Genomic DNA, 19,783 nt, shown 5'->3' with positions numbered 1-19,783 from the left:
TGTGCTACACGTTTTCCCGCTTAACTTGGCTATACTTGGAAACCAATAATATACTGAGTGTTTGGAGGGTCCGAGGGGAAAAAGTTTATAGACCCAGTAGGTACCTAGTCCCCCAACTTATATAGCGAAACAACCAAGGAGGTACCTACAGTCTGTGTAAGAAAAAGGACCCAAGAGGTGTCCAAAAAGGGGTTTACAAGCAGACCACACTGTTGATCTTACATGGAGACAATATTATGTCATCTCAGAAAGAAGATAGAGAAGGAGAAGATGCGAAATCTCTAAGATTGGAAAAAGTCCCCATCAGCCCACTCAAAAGCGGAGTTTCGTCATCTGGGTAGTGGGAAACAAGGTGTCCTTTAGGCTCATCCTCAGCCGAAGTCTAAGGTTGCCTGATCATGGACCCTTGGGGTCGAAGCATCCAACCCACAGAGGACAGGATGTGAGCAGACAGGCCAGACAGAAAGAAAGTTGCAGTGCAGAAAATAAAGGAAAAGTGCTCCTGATATTTAAAAATGCCTAATTTGATGACATAAGGTAACTTTATTGGGTTTGACCATCAAATTGGCATGATTAAAAGCAGTGTGCTGATAGCATGAAAAAATGATTTGCTATCTAGCTTGAGTGTTACTAGGTCGACATGTTTCAGCCTTTAACGGCTTTCTTCAGGACCATAATGAGCTACCGCAACACATACTTATCGTGAATAATCACCCAATGTCCAGTAGGTTCAAAGGAAAAAGGTGTATCTTCTCCTGTATATATAGTGTGGGAAACAAAAAACACAAAACATCATGTTAAGATATATACATAATGCAATACACATATCTTGATTGAGCTGAAAGAAGGTTTATGTGTTCAGCACTCACCCTAAATGCAGGGAGAGAAAACCTCACCTCGCCTGGCGACTGCTCAGGTAGGAAGGAGGCCACGCACTGTAAAGAAGTGCATGAAAAAGAAGTTGACTATACTTGAAAAACTTGGTCCAAAGAGCAAAACCATGCTGGCGGATAAATAGAACCAGATTTTTTTAGAGAGACCCGTAACCAACAGCTCAGAGAGAGGTTTAATACCTTATCTAAACAGAAGGGTTTATTGTTAACCAAACGGGTTGTTTAGAAAAAACCATTGCAAAAATCGGGATGTAAGCGCTAGATACATGCCCAGAAAAGCGCTAGGTTAGCTGAAACCCAAAGAGTCTACAAAGGCCGAGCCACAACAAACCTTACCTCTCCGTCGTTACCTCGGGACTGTGTACTGAGCCGAGGGGGAGGTAACCAACTCACGTAACGTGAGTGTATTTAGGGCGAAGCTGCGGACCTGGGAGAAGACTCCCCTCTACAACCCTGCTATTGGTAGGGGTGTTTAAGCCAATCGTAAGCAGTATCAGCGGTGTGGACAAAAAGCGCCAGACTAACGCTTTTCAGCTGGCTCGAGTGGAGTAGCGGACCTGAGAGAAAACTCTCTGTCAAATGCTTACCATTGGCTGGCTGGCGTGGGCCAATCGGAGGCGATGTCAGCTAGTTAGAGAGGAAAACGCGCGGAAAAAGCGTTCCGCGCGGAGTATGCTGTAAAAGTAACCAGAGCCAAACACGCCGTGTAGCGGACAATAAAGGGGAACGGTACTCAAAAGAAAGACATTGGTTGAGTGAATCAGCCAATGATAATGTGTCAAAAAAGTAAACACCGCCTGTGGTGTAGTGTGGAGATGCGCATTGGCATCTGCATCGGAGCGATGTATCGGAAGTAGTGTCAAACATGTGTATGTGGCGAAACAGGTCCCGTGAATACAGGGACAGATGTCAAGGATTTGAATGACAAACCTCATACAGGCTGAAGGAAGGCAGGGGACCACTGACTCATGATCATATCTGTATTGCTTGCCCCTAGGGAGTATAGTATGTAAGTGACAATCCTAGTGGGTCAAGAGTACTTGTCATAGTGATGCTGCTGTGTCCAAAACGAGGACATCACCCTTTGTTCATGGGCGGAGTATCTACAAGCAATCTGTGCACAAAAATTGTGGAACTCCATGGTCTACGCCAATGTGCTTAAAGTTGAAGCCAAGGGATGTCATCATTCAGGCCTTCGCTATCAGTGCGGAGTCTGAAAACCCACTTTTGCTCTTTCCTGAGGAGGAACAAAGAAATGTCAGTAATGTGGCTGGGTATGTGGGGTTGTTCTATAATTAACCACATGAGTTCATCCGGATGATGTTTGCGCTCAACAAAATGTGTTGTAAGGCGGGTGGCCTGTTTGCTGCGTCTTATTGTACTTTTATGCTCTTGGATGCGCACCTTGATTTTCCTTGTCGTCATGCCTATATACTTAAGGCCACACGGACAAGTGATTTGGTAAATGACTTTGTCACTGTTGCAGTTCGTGTGGTGCTTGAGTATCCAGGGCCGGTCGGTGCCAATGTCAACCTCGAGGGTTTTCTTAGTTTGGGCGCAAACTGAGCAATTTCCGCAGGGATGATGTCCCCGTACTGGAGGGAGATTCCACAGATTGGAAGTGGATTCAGCTGGAATGTCCCGAGGTCGTGTATGTACAAGAGCATCTCTTAGGTTTGCTCCTCTCTTGAAAGAAAACATGGGTACAGGGATATGTTCTCCTGAGCTGTTGAGAATCCGCCATCTGTGTTTGATGATTTTTTGGATGGTGGATGAGGAGGTGCTGAATGTAGTGACACATACCATGCGATTGGTGGGTGGTTTTACTACAGGAGGTTCCAATAGAGCCTCACGATGGTTGTTAGCGGCACGCTTAAGGCTTCTGCGTACCAATGCTTTAGGGTATTGTCGCGCTCTCAGTTTACTAGAGAGATCGCGAGCTTTTGTGCGGAAATCAGCCGTGTCGGAACAGTTCCTCCGGACCCTAAGGAACTGACCAAATGGGAGGTTCTCCCTCAGGGAACGGGGATGATGGCTATCAAACCTGAGATGACATAATATTGTCTCCATGTAAGATCAACAGTATACTTGGAAACGCCATCTTGTTTGTTACGGCGGCCATCTTAGATCATGAGCGGCCTCGTGGCCAGCGTGCCCTTTAGTCCGTTGTCCGTATCACTGACCACTCGAGTTTGCCCAGCAACAGGCTATTTTTAGTAACGGTCAAGCCTGTACATGCGCAGTCCCAACTGACCAGTCACCCCTCAGGAATGTGCCGCCAAACTGACCAGCGGGGTTGTAACCCCTCCAATGAGCTGGCTGTGTTCCAAAAAATGACCATATATGTACATACTGCTCTGTAACTTTGTACCGCCTATCTTTTTATTACCTGCATATTGTATAAAAGAACGGGTCACACCGATGTTCGGTGTGATACTTCTTGCATTACCGAAGGGTGCTGTAGGAATGTACCACCACCCCATGGGGTCTTAATAAACTTGTTATTTGTACTTTTCAGTTTCCGTGCCAACAGTTCTTTCAATGTAAGTGGGTTATCTTCGGAACATGTAGGCCTTGGGAACCCGATACTACAAATTGGCGACCACGAAGGGACTCATCGGCGACTCGGATGCCCGAAGGAGAGGTCGTGACGAAGGTTTGGAAACTCGCCATGGACGCGTACGCTGCCACCGAGTGACCCGAGTCTTGGCACCCGCGGTGTTTCTTCCTTTCCTTCTGATCTGACCTTCCAGGTGGCGCCGGTCTCCGACTGAGTTCTTGATCGTCTGCGTTGCTGGATAAAGTGCCGTTTGGCTGATTCGATTAAAAGACCTTGGCAGTTGGAATCTGGACCTTTGAGATTTGGGTAAGATTTGTGATCGGTAAGGTAGTCTGCGGACGCTTACTGAAGTTCTATGATTTCTGATCGGTAAGGTAGTCCTCGGACGCTTGCCGAAGTTCTATGATCTATGATTTTGATTTGAGTTAGCTAACATTTGTGAATTTGTGAATTTGTGGACTGTGAATCTATATGTGTAGTGCACTTCACATAGGCAGGCATGTAGAGATGTTTCTCTAATTTTGTTTTTTCCTCTGAGCGGCACATTTGTGTGAAGTACTGTAAGTGCCAGTTATATAGTATCACGCTTCCGTGATACTTTTTGAACATGCCTGTTTTCAGCACACTCCGAGGGATGTGCTGTCTTGGAAATGGTACCTCAATTAGGTTAGCGGAATCACAGCCGGCTCCCCCAGAAGGAACTCCAAATCGGGAGATGTATATCAAATTTGGCCTTCCCCCTATAATGTACAGTAAATTATGGCATAAGTATACTAGAACAGATCCCGAGTTACAATGGCCTCTACATGGGTCGTTCGACTTACGAAAGGTTCAGTTTGTCGAGCAATGTTTGTTTCAACGAAGGTCTAGACAAAACATGTTTGATTGTGTACGAATGTGGGAGAAAGCGGTGCGTGAGCGTATGAAGCGTGAGGTTGCCTTGGCGGACAAAGAGCAGCGCAAGGCTGCTCGGGATAAGGCTTTACAGCTTGAGGAAAAGGAGGCACAGGAGAAGATAGAGAGGGAAGAACGGGAACGTAAATTGCAAACAACTGGTCAATTCCCTATTCGTCGACCGCTTTATCCTGTCCTTAATAATGAAATTGATGATTTTTCGTTACTAGATCGATCACCGCCACCGTATGTTCCACCCACGGCTCCGACTGCGGACTCGGATGACGACGAACAGGATAAGTCGGGAAAAGGGAGCAAGTCGAGTGTCAGGTTACCTGCAGAAAGATCTGCGGATTTGCGTAGTTGGGCCCGTAAATTGAATACAAATTTTGTGACTGTGGCTGAAGTTCTTGCAGAGAGGGGTAAATGGTCAGAACTGGAATTGATGTGTTTTTTGTCCACTTTAGCAGATGAAGTCGTTACCGCATTTCGTAAATATTCGGACACGTTAGAACCTAAGGCTGTAGCGGTTCATCATGAGAATATAGGTAAAGGTTTATTTGTTCTTGCAGATGTTGATACGTTTTTCAAGCAACTGATGCAGCTGCGGGATGAGACGTCCAGATTGCGAGACGAGCGGAAAAAGAATAAGGAGTCCGGGCAGGAGTCTACTGGGCAATCTAAGGAGTGTTCTCTCCGGGGTTCAGATAAGAGTTCTACAATGCATGTTATGCCTATGCGTGAAGCCGCACCTTTGTATGTTCCGCCTAAAGGGGAAGGTACAGATGATGATAAATTGTCAAAGGATGCAAAGGGATATTTTGTATATAATTGGGTGTATATGCCTTGGAATAGAGCGGATGTTATGGCGTTAAAAAATTCTTTACCTGATCTTCGTAAAAACCCGGCAGCGTTTTATGAAGGGGTCGAAGGGGCTATTTCGTCCTGTGTCATGACTTTGGTCGATATAGATTTGTTTTTTGGGTTAATTCTTCCGCCTGACATGTGGAGACTAATTCGTAAGAATAATGATGAAACAATACTTGGGGGAACATGGAAGGAAATAAATGCAGCTGATTTGGATAGGGAACCGGCATGTAAGCCATGTCAGTTGATTTTAGACCTCCCGGCGGCTATTTTGGTTAAATTAAAAACGCTCGTCCCATCTAAGAAGATTGATTGGACCATGTTAGCCTCGTGCAAACAAAAGTTAGATGAAACGGTTTCAGATTTCTTTACACGCTTCGAAGAGGCATTTCATGATTACAGTGGTCAATCGTTAACAGACGATACGGGTAGGCATTTGTTTGTTGATAAGTATGTGGCTAATCTCCTGCCGGAGATTGCGAAAAGGTTGAAGTCGAGTGAAAGTTCCTGGGCCACGGCGACCCCTGCGTCTTTGTTAACTATGGCTCAGTATTATGAGCGGCAGGAATTGGAGGCTAAAGAAAGTGTTGATAAGAAAGCGAAGGAGTTGAAAACGAAGGTGATGTTGGCACAGGTTCGCGGAACGCAATCTAGTGGGAATGATAGAGGAAGACGAGGAGGGGGCAATGCGTCGTACGGGCGTACGGATATAGCGGAGGATCAATGGGCTTACTGTAAGGAGTTTGGACATTGGGCTGATGATTGTCCGGTACTTCGTGAGCAGCGCAGTCAGCGTGGTAGAGGAGGTGGAAGGTCGAGGGGAAGTTACTCGGGAGCGAGAGGTAGTGGAGGTGATCGTAGCAGGTTTGAAGAGAGGGGCCGTGGCCAGGATGAACGCAATACCTTTGATAGACGGAATCAGTATCAGATATCAGAGGGCGAGAATGTGGAACATCAGGATTATGTGCATGCATAGGATTGCGTAGGATGGGGTACGGAATCAGTTGAAGTGCCAGTAGATCAGAGTGGTCCATATGTATCAGCGGGCATCTTGGGTTCTACTGATCAGTTTCTAGTCGACACAGGAGCTACCCGTAGCGCTTTGTCTAAAAACTTGGTTCAGAGGGCTCCCCTGTCTGGCGATATGATAACATGTGTAGGGTTCGATGGCACACCCACTCCTAGCCCATTATCAAAGCCTCTTGCCCTTTGTCTCGATAAATTTTTCAGCTTTGGCCAATTTTTGTTGTCACCTTATACCCCGGATAATATTCTGGGCATTGATTTGCTTAAATATTTTCGAGCAACGATACGCTGTGCTCCCGAAGGGGTGCGGGTTATTTTAAATGACAACTACCCAGATCCGCATAGATTTTTCACGATTAAAGACATTGAAGCGTTAGCCTCTCTCCCTCACACGTTATGGGCAAACTCGGATACGGATGTGGGACAGATGCTTATCCCACCTATTCGGATTACTGTCAAAGAGGGGGCCTCTTTGCCACGTGTTCCGCAATATAAGATCTCTAAAGAAGGTGAAATTGCTCTTATACACATTGTTCAAGATTTGATCATTGCAGGGGTAGTGGAGGAAGTCCCCTATAATGTTTGCAATAGCCCTATTCTCCCGATCCTTAAGAAAGATACTGACGACAAAGTCTATCGATTTATTATTGATTTAAGGGAAATTAATAAAATTGTCATTCCCCAATACCCGGTGGTGTCTGACATCACGACCTTGCTTACACTGGTGCCACCAACGGCAACGACCTTTAGTGTTATTGACTTGAAAAATGCGTTCTTTTCCATTCCCATCCATCCTGATAGCAGATATTTATTTGGTTTCACGTTAAATAATAAGTCGTATAGATTTTGTCGTGTTCCCCAAGGTTACACAGAAAGTCCTAGCATTTATAGCCAGGCTTTAAAACGACAGCTTGATTCTTTTGAATTGCAACATGGAGTAGCCCTTATCCAGTATGTGGATGATATTTTGTTGGCTGCGGATTCTTATGTACAATGTGAGGAAAGTACACTTGCCCTATTGTCCTTTTTAGCCCAGAATAACCACAAAGTGTCTAAGAAAAAGTTGCAATACTGTAGACCCAAGGTGACCTACCTCTGTCATCTTTTGTCTAAGGAGGGGCGTGCATTAACATCAGATCGAATTCAGGCGATTCTAGATACACCAGTCCCCCGCACTCAGAGAGATGTACGTGCTTTCATAGGTTTGACGTCCTTCTGCAGACAGTGGATCATGGGGTTTTCGCATATTATCAAACCTTTGTTAGCGTTACTGTCTAAAACGACACCAATGCCCCTTGAATGGACAGATGAATGTCAGAATGCTTTTGAACAATTGAGACAGGCTCTTTGCTCTGCACCCGTGTTAGGTACACCAGACTATTCAAAGATTTTTACATTGTACGTGCACGAGAAAGATGGGTGCGCATTATCAGTGTTAGTGCAAGTACACGGGGATAAGCAGAGGCCATGTGCATATTTCTCAGCCCTTCTTGATCCTGTAGCACGAGGGTTACCTGGGTGTTTCCGAGCAGTTGCAGCAACAGCAGTAGCTATACGACAGAGTGAGGGAATAGTTTTATCGCACAAATTGTTGGTGTTAGTTCCCCATGCAGTCGATGCCCTGTTGAATCAGACGAAAACCCAGTATCTCACGAGTGCACGTTTGACAGGATATGAGCTTACACTTTTGGCGCCACATATCACACTAAAAAGATGTGCTACCCTGAGCCCTGCCACTTTATTGCCCTATCCGGTCGAGGAGGGTCAGGAAGAAAAACATCATGATTGTGTTTTCCTGACTGAGGAACAGACAAAGGGTCGTGTCGACTTACAGGATATGCCATTTCCAGATGTGGATGGGGAACTGTGGGTTGATGGATCGTGTTTGAGGCTGCCAGATGGTACGACTTCCGCAGCATATGCGATCACGACACTTAAGACAGTGGTAGAAACAGCACGAATACCACAAAAATCAGCTCAGGCAGCAGAGCTGATAGCCCTGACGAGAGCCTGCGAATTGAGTGCTGGCCTATGTGTGAACATCTACACAGACAGCCGGTACGCCTTCGGAGTAGCACATGACTTCGGGCTACTCTGGAAAGAACGTGGGTTTTTAACTTCTCATGGAGTACACATTATGCACGGAGAATTGGTGCGTGATCTCTTAAACGCTTTGCTTTGTCCGAAGAAAGTAGCGATCATTAAGTGCAGCGCCCATAAAAAGATCACAGATAAAGTGGGCCAAGGAAATGCCTTTGCAGATAGCATAGCGAGACAAACAGCTATGTCCCGAACTGACTCCCCTATGTACGTAACAAAATCACAAGCTGAGCGATGGTATGATGCTAGAGCAGAGATACTAGACATCCAGAAATCAGCGACTGAAGCAGAACTTGCGGCATGGGCAGCAGATGGGGTGCTAGATGATGAGGGTTGTTGGAGAAGCAAAGACATGGAGAAATGGAAATTGCCTGCAGCTTATTTGCAAGCAATGGTTCAGATGACTCATGGACTAGCACATGTGGGATCTCTGGCGATCACTCGGTTGTTATCACGAGTTTGGGAGCATCCCGAGATCGCCAATACTGCCAAGAGAGTAGTGCAGACCTGTTTGATATGTTTACAGCACAATCCTGCGAAAGGGACCCATACTCCGAAAGGAGGGTTCGTTCCACCTTCTGCACCATTTGAGGTACTCCAAATGGATTATATCCAGCTTGAGCGTTGCAACAACCTGAAGTATGTCTTAGTGGTGGTATGCGCCTTTAGCAAATGGGTTGAGGCTTTCCCCACGAAAGACAATACAGCTTTGACAACAGCTAAGGTGTTGCTCAAGGAGTACTTCCCTCGATTTGGAGTTTGCAAATTTTTGTGGAGCGACAATGGGCCTCATTTTGTTGGGAAAATTGTGGAGTATGTGCTGAAAGGGTTAGGAATCCAGCAGAAGTTTCACGCTGTGTTTCATCCTCAGTCAGCGGGTCTTGTTGAGCGGTACAATGCCACGTTGAAACTAAAATTGGCTAAGATTGTGGCGTCCACGTCATTGAAGTGGCCGGATGCCTTACCGCTAGCATTACTCTCTCTCAGATCAGTACCCCACTCTCGAACTGGCCTCACACCATATGAAGTGGTGTTTGGAAGGCCGATGAACACCTGGGGAGTGCCTAAGCCGCGATTGATACATGATGTGCCTTGTATAATGATGAATGACTATTTGGCACGATTAACAAATGATTTACTTTCTATTCATCAACAGGTTCGAGAAGCGCTCCCTGACAACTCTACTGGAGAGGCTCACAATTTCCGTCCTGGAGACTTTGTCATGATCAAGTCGTTTGAGAGGGCGAATAGCTTGGAACCGAGGTGGCGTGGCCCCGAGCAGGTCCTCCTGGCCACTCGAACAGCTGTACGAGTGACCAACAGAAAGCGGTGGGTGCACTCAACTCACTGCCGTCGTGTTTCTCCGGACCTGGTGAATCCTGCGGTATTGACCGACTACAAGGAGATTCTGGATAAAGAAAAGAGCCCAGCTGTGACATCGGTCGAAGTTGAGGGAGCCTTCCCGGACCATACTGTTTCTGGACGAGAGCGCTATAATCTGCGGCCACGATAAAGAAGAATTTTTGGTTTTTCGAGACTGGTTGGTTACCGCTCTGGGGTTTGTGAAACGGAAACCGGGAATCTCAAGGGGGGGGGATCAGTTTTGCCAAGAGTAGCGACACCCGTCTTGACCCCGGAGAAGAAAACAACGGCTACCTCGGAGCTCAGCACCGTATTTTTCTTTTTTAGGTATATACACATGTACATTTGAGACTTTGTGAAATTTTTGAACTATCTGAGGCATTAAGAACTTTTTGAACTATGGCGTCCTCAGCATCACGAGACAAAAGAATACTTGGTGCCATCCTTTTCGTCTTGACAATTGTGGTAATAGCAGTGATAGCCTGGGTAGTTGAACTCGTGGTGCCTGCACGTGAACATTTGCTGCCGACTACCCCGGCTCCATCTAAACATTTTCACTTCACCTTGCCCTACCATGAAGAACGGCACCGACAGACTTATTTGAACAATAGCTTTATTCAGATTCTGCATCATACGCATAACACGACAAATACGTCTAATTGTTGGGTGTGTGGGATGTTGCCTGGGCATCAGAAGAAAGGGGGCACTCCACTCATTCCACTCCCGTAACGCCTGGTACACTCTTCTCTTCACCTTACGATGGCCAACAAAAGGGGGGGTGCTTTTCCGTTTGAATAAAATTTGCTATCATGACCGGGATGGGTATCCACGGGCCGAGGGTACTCGATTTGAGTGGGAGGAGTACCGCCCCGATAATGCGTCTGCCCCACGTGTTTACAGCAATCAAAGGAATATCAATGTATCCAGTTCGCATGCTATTAATGTTATTGCTACTAAAGCTGATTTGTGCATACGCAATAAAGGTACAATTCCGGTGGGGAAAAGTGAATGTAACACTACACTTACATTTGACAGTCCGAATGGCATATCGTTTGTAGCATCTCGCAATACTTACTTCATTTGTGGATCGAAGGGTTATCATCAGCTCCCACTAGGATGGTTAGGCACATGTTATGTATCGTTTGTATTGCCCCCTGTATTCATTGCCCCACCAATGTATCATAATGATTATGTCCTTTACCACGATTTCGTGTTGAATCGTGTTAGACGGTCTGTTGTTTTGGATGACATCGATCAGACCGATACTGCTTTACAACAATATGTGGACTTCAATTTGGGACTGTTTTCCTTTGTGGGGGCTGCACTGAATAGCCGGAAAATACGACGACTGACCCGTGTTGTTGAGGCTGTAGCTAATGATACTGCTATTGCACTAGGTAATATTACTGAAGAACTCCAGATCTCTAGGATTGTCACGCTCCAGAACAGAATGGTTCTAGATGTGGTTCTAGCTGACCGTGGGGGGGCATGTAGAATCATCGGATGTAGCTGCTGTGTATATGTACCTGATAATTCGCCATCTGTTTATGATGCTATTTCGAAATTGCACAAGATAGCTGCCGAAATACACCCGGATAATGGAACTTGGACTCTTTCAGGGTGGTTCTGGTCGATGCTTACCACTTGGGGTTGGAAACTGCTAACGATTCTATGTATCATTGTTGGGATATTGTTTTTTGTATGTTTGTGTATACAATGTGGTCCAGCTTTATGTTCCATGTGCTTATCTGCTTGCATACCATCAAGACGAGCTCTTGCTCACAACAAAATGATGCTTCATAAAGAAGTAGCCCAAATAATGCTAATTGATATAGAAGATGAACACCCTGACTATGTTCACTATGAGGTAGCTTCAGCTAAACGCTAAAAGGGTCGTCTGTCGTAATTTAACAATGGCCGAGTTAGCGCTTAGCTGTGCTACACGTTTTCCCGCTTAACTTGGCTATACTTGGAAACGCCATCTTGTTTGTTACGGCGGCCATCTTAGATCATGAGCGGCCTCGTGGCCAGCGTGCCCTTTAGTCCGTTGTCCGTACCACTGACCACTCGAGTTTGCCCAGCAACAGGCTATTTTTAGTAACGGTCAAGCCTGTACATGCGCAGTCCCAACTGACCAGTCACCCCTCAGGAATGTGCCGCCAAACTGACCAGCGGGGTTGTAACCCCTCCAATGAGCTGGCTGTGTTCCAAAAAATGACCATATATGTACATACTGCTCTGTAACTTTGTACCGCCTATCTTTTTATTACCTGCATATTGTATAAAAGAACGGGTCACACCGATGTTCGGTGTGATACTTCTTGCATTACCGAAGGGTGCTGTAGGAATGTACCACCACCCCATGGGGTCTTAATAAACTTGTTCTTTGTACTTTTCAGTTTCCGTGCCAACAGTTCTTTCAATGTAAGTGGGTTATCTTCGGAACATGTAGGCCTTGGGAACCCGATACTACAACAGGTGCCACATCAAAAGTTAAGAATATTACCCATGCACCTTACACAGAACCATGGAGAAATAATGCACCCAGATCCCAAACAATTGAACCTAGCGATCTGGCTCCTGAGGTCATAGAATTTGGATACTTAAATTTACCTCCAAACTGTATGGAAAGCATTAAGCAAGCAAGACGTCCTACCACCAGAGCATGCTATGCAGCAAAGTGGAAAAGGTTTGCTGTATACTGTAACAGTAACAACATCAACCCTCTGGACGCATCCACAAAAGATATTGTTTGATACTTACTACACTTACAGCAATGTAACCTTGCTTACACCTCCATTAGAGTACATCTTGCAGCTATAGCAGCGTACCTGCAAAACAGGCAGCATCTATCCCTGTTTAGAGTGCCAGCAATAAAAGCCTTCATGGAAGGCCTCAAAAGAGTCATTCCACCAAGACTACCGCCTTCCCCGGTCTGCAATCTCAACATAGTACTCACCAGACTAATGGGACCACCTTTCGAACCTATGCATAGGTGTGAAATACAATTCCTCACATGGAAGGTGGCCTTTCTTATAGCCATTACTTCCCTCAGAAGAGTGAGTGAATTACAGGCATTCACAATACAAGAACCATTCCTACAGTTACCCCAGAATAAAGTGGTTCTTAGAACAAACCCAAAATTCTTGCCTAAAGTAATTTCAGCATTCCACATCAATCAACCAGTGGAACTACCAGTCTTCTTTGCAAAACCACAGACGGTAGCAGAAAGGGCCCTACATACTTTAGATGTCAAAAGGGCAATATTGTATTACATAGAAAGAACACAAACTTTCAGAAAATCCAAACAACTATTTGTAGCGTTTTCCCCAACACATAAGGGCAATCCTATCTCTAAAGCAGGCATTGCCAGGTGGATTGTAAAATGTATACAAATATGTTACATAAAAGCAAAGAGGACATTAACTGTTCCTCCTAGAGCTCATTCTACACGTAAACTAGGGGCATCTATGGCATTCTTAGGAAACATTCCCCTAGATGACATATGCAAAGCAGCAACTTGGGTTACACCGCATACCTTCACAAAACACTACTGTGTTGATGTGCAGGCAACACAACAGGCTAGAGTGGGCCAGGCTGTACTAAAAACTTTATTTCAAACTGTTGCAACAGACACTGGTGACCACCGCTAGGGAGGTAACTGCTGTATAGTCTATTCATAAATGTACCATCTGCAGCCCATATGCCTCGGACGGAATATGCTACTTTCCAGTATGCATCTGTTCTTGGCATAGAGGGCTGCAGAGCAGTACATGCCCTCCCTGCCTCCCCGGGAACCTGTGTCTGTTCCAACACTATCTTATCTAGATACACTTACATGGGCATGTCTTTCTGTATTCTATCATACTACTCCATCTAACCCTACTATGGCAAAACAATCTAAGGATGGAGCCGATGCCCATGCGCACTAGCACCCAAGGGAGGAGTCATCGGTCTCGTAACGACAAAAGACTTCTCCAAGAGAAAAACAAGTGCAATCATCCGAGCCCAACACCAGATGGCGATCTATTCATAAATGTACCACTCTGCAGCCCTGTATGCCAAGAACAGATGCATACTGGTAAGTAGCATATTCCTACACGGTTATAGAAAAAGAAGCCCTGGCCATTAAATGGGCTATTGAAACTCTGAGATATTACCTGGAAGGAAGGGAATTCATCATATTCACTGACCAGATCACTGACATAATATAGAATGCCAAAATATCGACCTACCAAAATATTGAGGTAAAAATATAGAATGCCAAAATATCGACCTCCTATCTCCAAACAGGTAAGTACAAAAATATCAAATCAAAAATATATATGTAAAAAATATAGTTAGTCAAAATATCGAATTGTCTTTTAATGTTTTATATTAATTAAAAATTAATGAAATAATAAATATAATGAACTTAAAATACTTAAATAACCTTAAAATTATTAAATATTTAATGTAAGTAAAAAAAACATACAAATTGATTTGTTAATACATATATATATATATATATATATATATATATATATATATATATATATATATATATATATATATACGTAATATTAATAAAAAAATTACAATATTTTTACCGTAGGATAGCGGAAAGGGTAAGATTTACTATTACCACTCCAGTGAGTGCAACAGTAGGGAAAGCGTTGGATAGCGTAGGGGTAAAAATTACTATTCCCACTTCAGTGAGTGCAACAGTAGGGAAAGCATTGGATAGCAGGAGGGTAAACATTAATATTCCCACTCCAAAGAGTGTAACAGTAGAGAAAGCATTGGATAGCAGGAGGGTAAAAATTAATATTCCCACTCCAGTGAGTGCAACAGTAGGGAAAGTAAATACTTCATATATAAATAAAAATAAAATTAATAATAATACAAATTACAAATTAATTAAAATACTTAACACTTTTATATAATATATTAATTAATCAATTAAAAGTGCAATAAAAAATTAATTAAGAAAAATAATTACCTACTAATACAAACTATTTACCAATTAACTATAAATTAATTAACAATTAGAAAATAATTAAAAATTTGATAAAATAAAAAAAATAGAATTACTTACAATTAAATTACTCCCCACCCTATTCCCCTATAAACCCACAACCCACTACATAAACTAAATTAATAAAATTAACATAATTATCAATTAATGCATTCATTTTAATTAATTACCAATTATATTTTAATTAATTACCAATTAATAATTAAGTAATAATTAATTCAAAATAAATAGCAATAAATAAATTAACATATTTAATTAATTATAATTAAATTACTTCCCACCCTATTCCCCTATAAACCCACAACCCGCTACAGAAAATAAATTACTAAAATTAACATAATTATCAATTAATCAATTAATAAAAAATAATTTCCAATTATATTTTAATTAATTACCAATGAATAATTAATTAACAATTAATTCAAAATAAATACCAATAAATAAATTAACATATTTAATTAATTATAATTGAATTGCTTCCCACCCTATTCCCCTATAAACTCACAACCCACTAAAGAATTATATTACGCAAAAATTAAATACCATAAAAATAATTACCTCAAATTCGATATTTTTGTAGTCTTTATTCTGTCCATTCTATATTTTTGTACTCTATATTCTGTCCATTCTATATTTTTGTAGTCTATATTCTGTCCATTCGATATTATGTCCATTCTATATTTTTTAATTCAATATTAATGCTATCCTATTCAATATTTTTGTAGTCTATATTCTGTCCAGTCGATATTCTGTCCATTCTATATTTTTTAATCAATATTAATGCAAATCGATAATAAAAACTCAATATTTTGACTGTATACCTCACTGACCATGCGCCCTTAGAATGGTTGGCCCGTAACAAGGGAAATAATGACAGAGTATTGAGGTGGTTTTTAGCATTACAGCCCTATAGGTTCCATACACAACTTCGGAAAGGAGCCGAACAAGGGAATGTAGACTTTCTGTCAAGGTATCCCCAGGGGAAAAACCCTAGTAACAAGACAGCAAGGGAAAGGGGATGTGAGAGGGGGGCCCTCGGGAGACACCATATCCCCGAACTACATCGCCCGGAATTCCCCGCATGTACAGGACGGAGGCAAAACTGACCCCAGCCGGGAGAATGGAAAAAGACTCCCACCTCTCCTGTTTCTCCGCAGCGGAGTCCGGAAACAAAGGGAGGAGCTGAACCCGGAAGAAGAAGCGAGGCACCTGTAAAAATAGACGCAACCCAGGAAGAAGCGTCTTGGACCAGCGGGAAGGCGGAGCCGAGGACGATCGCGTGGAGCAGGACGCCGAGTTTTGGAGCCGGGAGTCAGAGCAGAACGCCGGGAGTCAAGACAGCGTTCCGAACAGCGTGGAAGCGGGGGAGACCGAAGAACCCTGGACAGAGGAGTGGTGGTATCCCCCGGAGGAGGCTGGAGAGCGAGCCGCGACTCCGGAGAGTGGCGGCAGGGCCTGTGAGTGACACAGCACCTGGGGTACTGTTGAGGGTGGTGGGAGGAATAGGGACCTTTTGAGGGTGGAAGGGGGAGGAAGGAGGATAATCGGGAGAATCCAATAGTTGAAGCCCGTGCTTGACTGCACTGATACTCAACGCTGTGATTAGCCGCACCAATACTTCTTTAGACCTCACACAGTTCCCTGGATTTCTTCTTTTTGGCTTCATGCCCTTTATACTGCTGCCTTATCTTTATCCCCAATCACCATCCTTTCAATACCTCTGAGCACTACCGGGTGTAGGTGACGATTATATACTCTTGGTCCAGAAAACTGACAGGCTCCATTTTTCTCTCCTCTTGGTGAGCCTCCGGGTGAAACCTACGCCACGGACACATCAACTCCCCGACAACACCGTCTCCCAACCGAAGAGGGAGGACCAACGCTGGCCTCTTCACCCAACCCCTCGGGAAGCAAGAAGACCCCAGTAGAGGAAGAGACTTCTGACCCTGTAGTAAAACCTAAATCTGTGTCAACTGAAAATAAAGAAACCTCAGTTCGTCAATATATTCAGCCTCCGCGTCTGTATATCCGCCCTGCCCTCCCACATGCATTCACCTGCTTTGCACCCTACTTCGGCCATATGCATCTCGGGTTGTCAAGGAGCCAGTGGCCCATGCAATATAGATGTGCTTTGTAGGTAAGTGCCCTTTTTGGATGGACTAATCCCCCCCAATTTTTGCTTGAGATGCTGTGATATTAGAACTGAAAGTGTTCTGGGACCTTCTAAACAGGCCCCAGTGCCAGTGCTCCTTCCCTCAAAAGGTAACGCGAATTGGTACATCCAATTAGCAAGAGGCTTTAACTCTCCTCATAAGACTCTAGTATATGGTACCAGTAGTACCTAGGGCAAAGGAGTTAAAGGCAGCAGCATTATTTGTGTCCCCCTGAGTGACCTGAGTAAAGCTAAGTCTGGAGGGCTGCTATCACAGCCTGCACAAGCAGCTTCTAATAATAATAATAATAATAAAACCATTTCTAAAGCGCCTGGTTACACTCAGCACAGTGTGTCCCCGCGCTAAAATTGCTGTCAGCCCCCTGAGTAGCCATGACACCAGACTAGGAGATAATGCGAATTTTAACTAAATATTAAGTACGTGGGAAGAGGTGGGTCTTCAATTTAAGACGAAATCTAGCCTCTGATGGTTCCATACGGAGTTCAATGGGAAGCTCGTTCCAGTATTTACCCGCCAAATACCTCAATGAGCGGCCTCCCATTCTGGCCGTACGAATGCGAGGAACCCTGAAAAGCATAGTTCCCAGTGATCTCAAATTACGTCTGGGACAGTGAATGGTTAGAAGCCTTTGTAAGTACTCTGGGCCTTTCCCTTGAGCAATGGGATGCGCGATGCACAACACGCGATGCACAACACTTTAAACCTAATGCGTTCCTTGATGGGGAGCCAGTGAAGTGTTGACAGGGCCTGTTTTCCTGATACTCTACGAGGCAAGTTCAGCACCAGGCGTGCTGCAAGGTTTTGAACACACCGCAGCTGGTAGAGCCCTTTTTTGCTTAGGCCAATGAGTAAGGAATTGCCATAGTCAAGATGGGGCGTGACTAAAGCATGGACTAAAGTTTTCCTGACACTAATAGGTAGCAGATCCAGCGTAGTGTTTTAAGAATGCCATAGCATCTTCCTATCACTTTACCAACATGTTGTTTAAAGGAGAGGTTAGAGTCCAATAGGACACCTAATTTCTTCACGTCCCCGAAGTAATATCAGTAAAACACATTCCTTCTCTGACATGTGGTGTAGAGACTTTTAGAGGACGTGCTGATAATATTATAGATAAGCTGAAGACAAGTACCTATCGTCGCTTGTTTGACCTACCTCAGCAGACATCACCAGCGCAAATTCGACTTGAATGTGGACTTAGACGACAGAACCTAAACAGTTTAGGGGCATATTTGAAATGTTGCCACAAACTGAGACAGGATAATAACGCAACACTGATTACAGTGATTTGAGAGGCGATACGTGACAATAAACATAGGCAAGCCAACGATTACATCCAATTGGCTATAAATACGTTCAAGGCTGAACAATTATGGGCTTTACCCCTTTCACAGGTGGCATTTAACAAAGTGATAAATGGGTGTAGCCAAAAAAAATTCCTTGCTGCTGGATAAAGCAGTATTGACTAAAAGCCCATGCATGGTCAGTGATTGCTTCATATGGTATGCTCAAAGCTCAGAGCTATCTAGGGGGTCTGAATAGCCAAAGGGCCAATTTGAAATGTATGAGTCTCGGGTTAAGCAATAGCCTATTCCGTGGGGACACCCCAAAGTGGAAAAAGCTGAGTGCTAATAGGATGTGTCGCCTCTGTAATTATAATAGAGAAGATATTAGTCATATCATCTGAAGTTGCCCGGGGCTGCTAGTGGAACGTAGGAGGTTGTTGAGGCAGGATTTTAATAGTCAAGGGATATGATCATGCCGACAAGCAGTCATTGCCAGCCTGCAGGGGGAAGGTTTGCAATTTACTGGCAGATTTTTGAAGTTTATAGAAATAGCAGAGAGGAAATTGATAAATAGTGATCAATGAAGAGATTTTTTTAGTATTTATGAATTGAGGAACTGTACTTTTAATTATGTGGCTTTTAAATAAGGGCGTGGAATTGGTTATGTATGAAAGGTAAGGAAACTGCATAAAGAGGCTTTATTTTATGAATTGTTAAAAAATTTGTATTAAGATGTTTTTTACTGTAAGTTTTTAGTAACTGAACAATACATTTTTCATTCATTCCCTGTGCATTGGTGGGATTTCCGAGTCATTCACCACCAAGAAAGAAGTCTTCCCTCCTGCTGGTGGGTGCTATCAATGCCAGAGGAGGGAAACAAAGGCCTGGGCTGGAAGGAGGTCACACCTCCACTCTCCCAGGATGGCTAGTGAAAGACCCATCAGAGCGGTGAGCCTCTAAGGCCACACTGCCTTTCATCTGTAAGCGACTTGTCTGCCAGGGAAGAGAAAGATCCATCTTTCCCCCAAGCATTCGGGACATCAGATATGCAGGTTGCATACAGTCCCCAGAGGCTAGCCACATCTTTAGGGTGGGATAGTTGGTCTGTACAGCTGAGGATGGTTCATGCCATCTTGAAAAATCACAAGAATATTGGGTTCAGGATACTTTGGTGACATAGTACAATACACACCAAGCACAGGGGTTTGAGGCTATACGATATTGCACCTATCCACTAGTGTCACGTTAATATCTGAAATGTTTAGGTGCTAAGGACAGGAGATCCAGACCCCTAGGTCTCCCTGAGACTAAAAAGTCTCAAACAAACACAATGTAACACAATGTCCAGCACTCTACAAATGTATAGAAATGATCTATTTCTTTGTGGTATAGTAGCCAAGGAAACAACAATATTCTTTATGGATGAACACCATATAATTACAACATTTCATTCATTCCATCCAAGGAAGTTAAGAGTCTTCAATGGTTGAGTAGTCAGGTCTTTTATTCTGTTCAAAAAAGGCTATCTTCATAAAAGCAATGTTGTAGCCAGTACTTTGGTGACATAGACCTGCTGGATGTTGTCACCCCACGGGCGTATTAGC

Source organism: Lissotriton vulgaris, unplaced genomic scaffold (assembly GCF_964263255.1).
Source record: "Lissotriton vulgaris unplaced genomic scaffold, aLisVul1.2 SCAFFOLD_4737, whole genome shotgun sequence".
Lineage (NCBI taxonomy): Eukaryota > Metazoa > Chordata > Amphibia > Caudata > Salamandridae > Lissotriton > Lissotriton vulgaris.
This window is presented reverse-complemented; position numbering follows the sequence as displayed.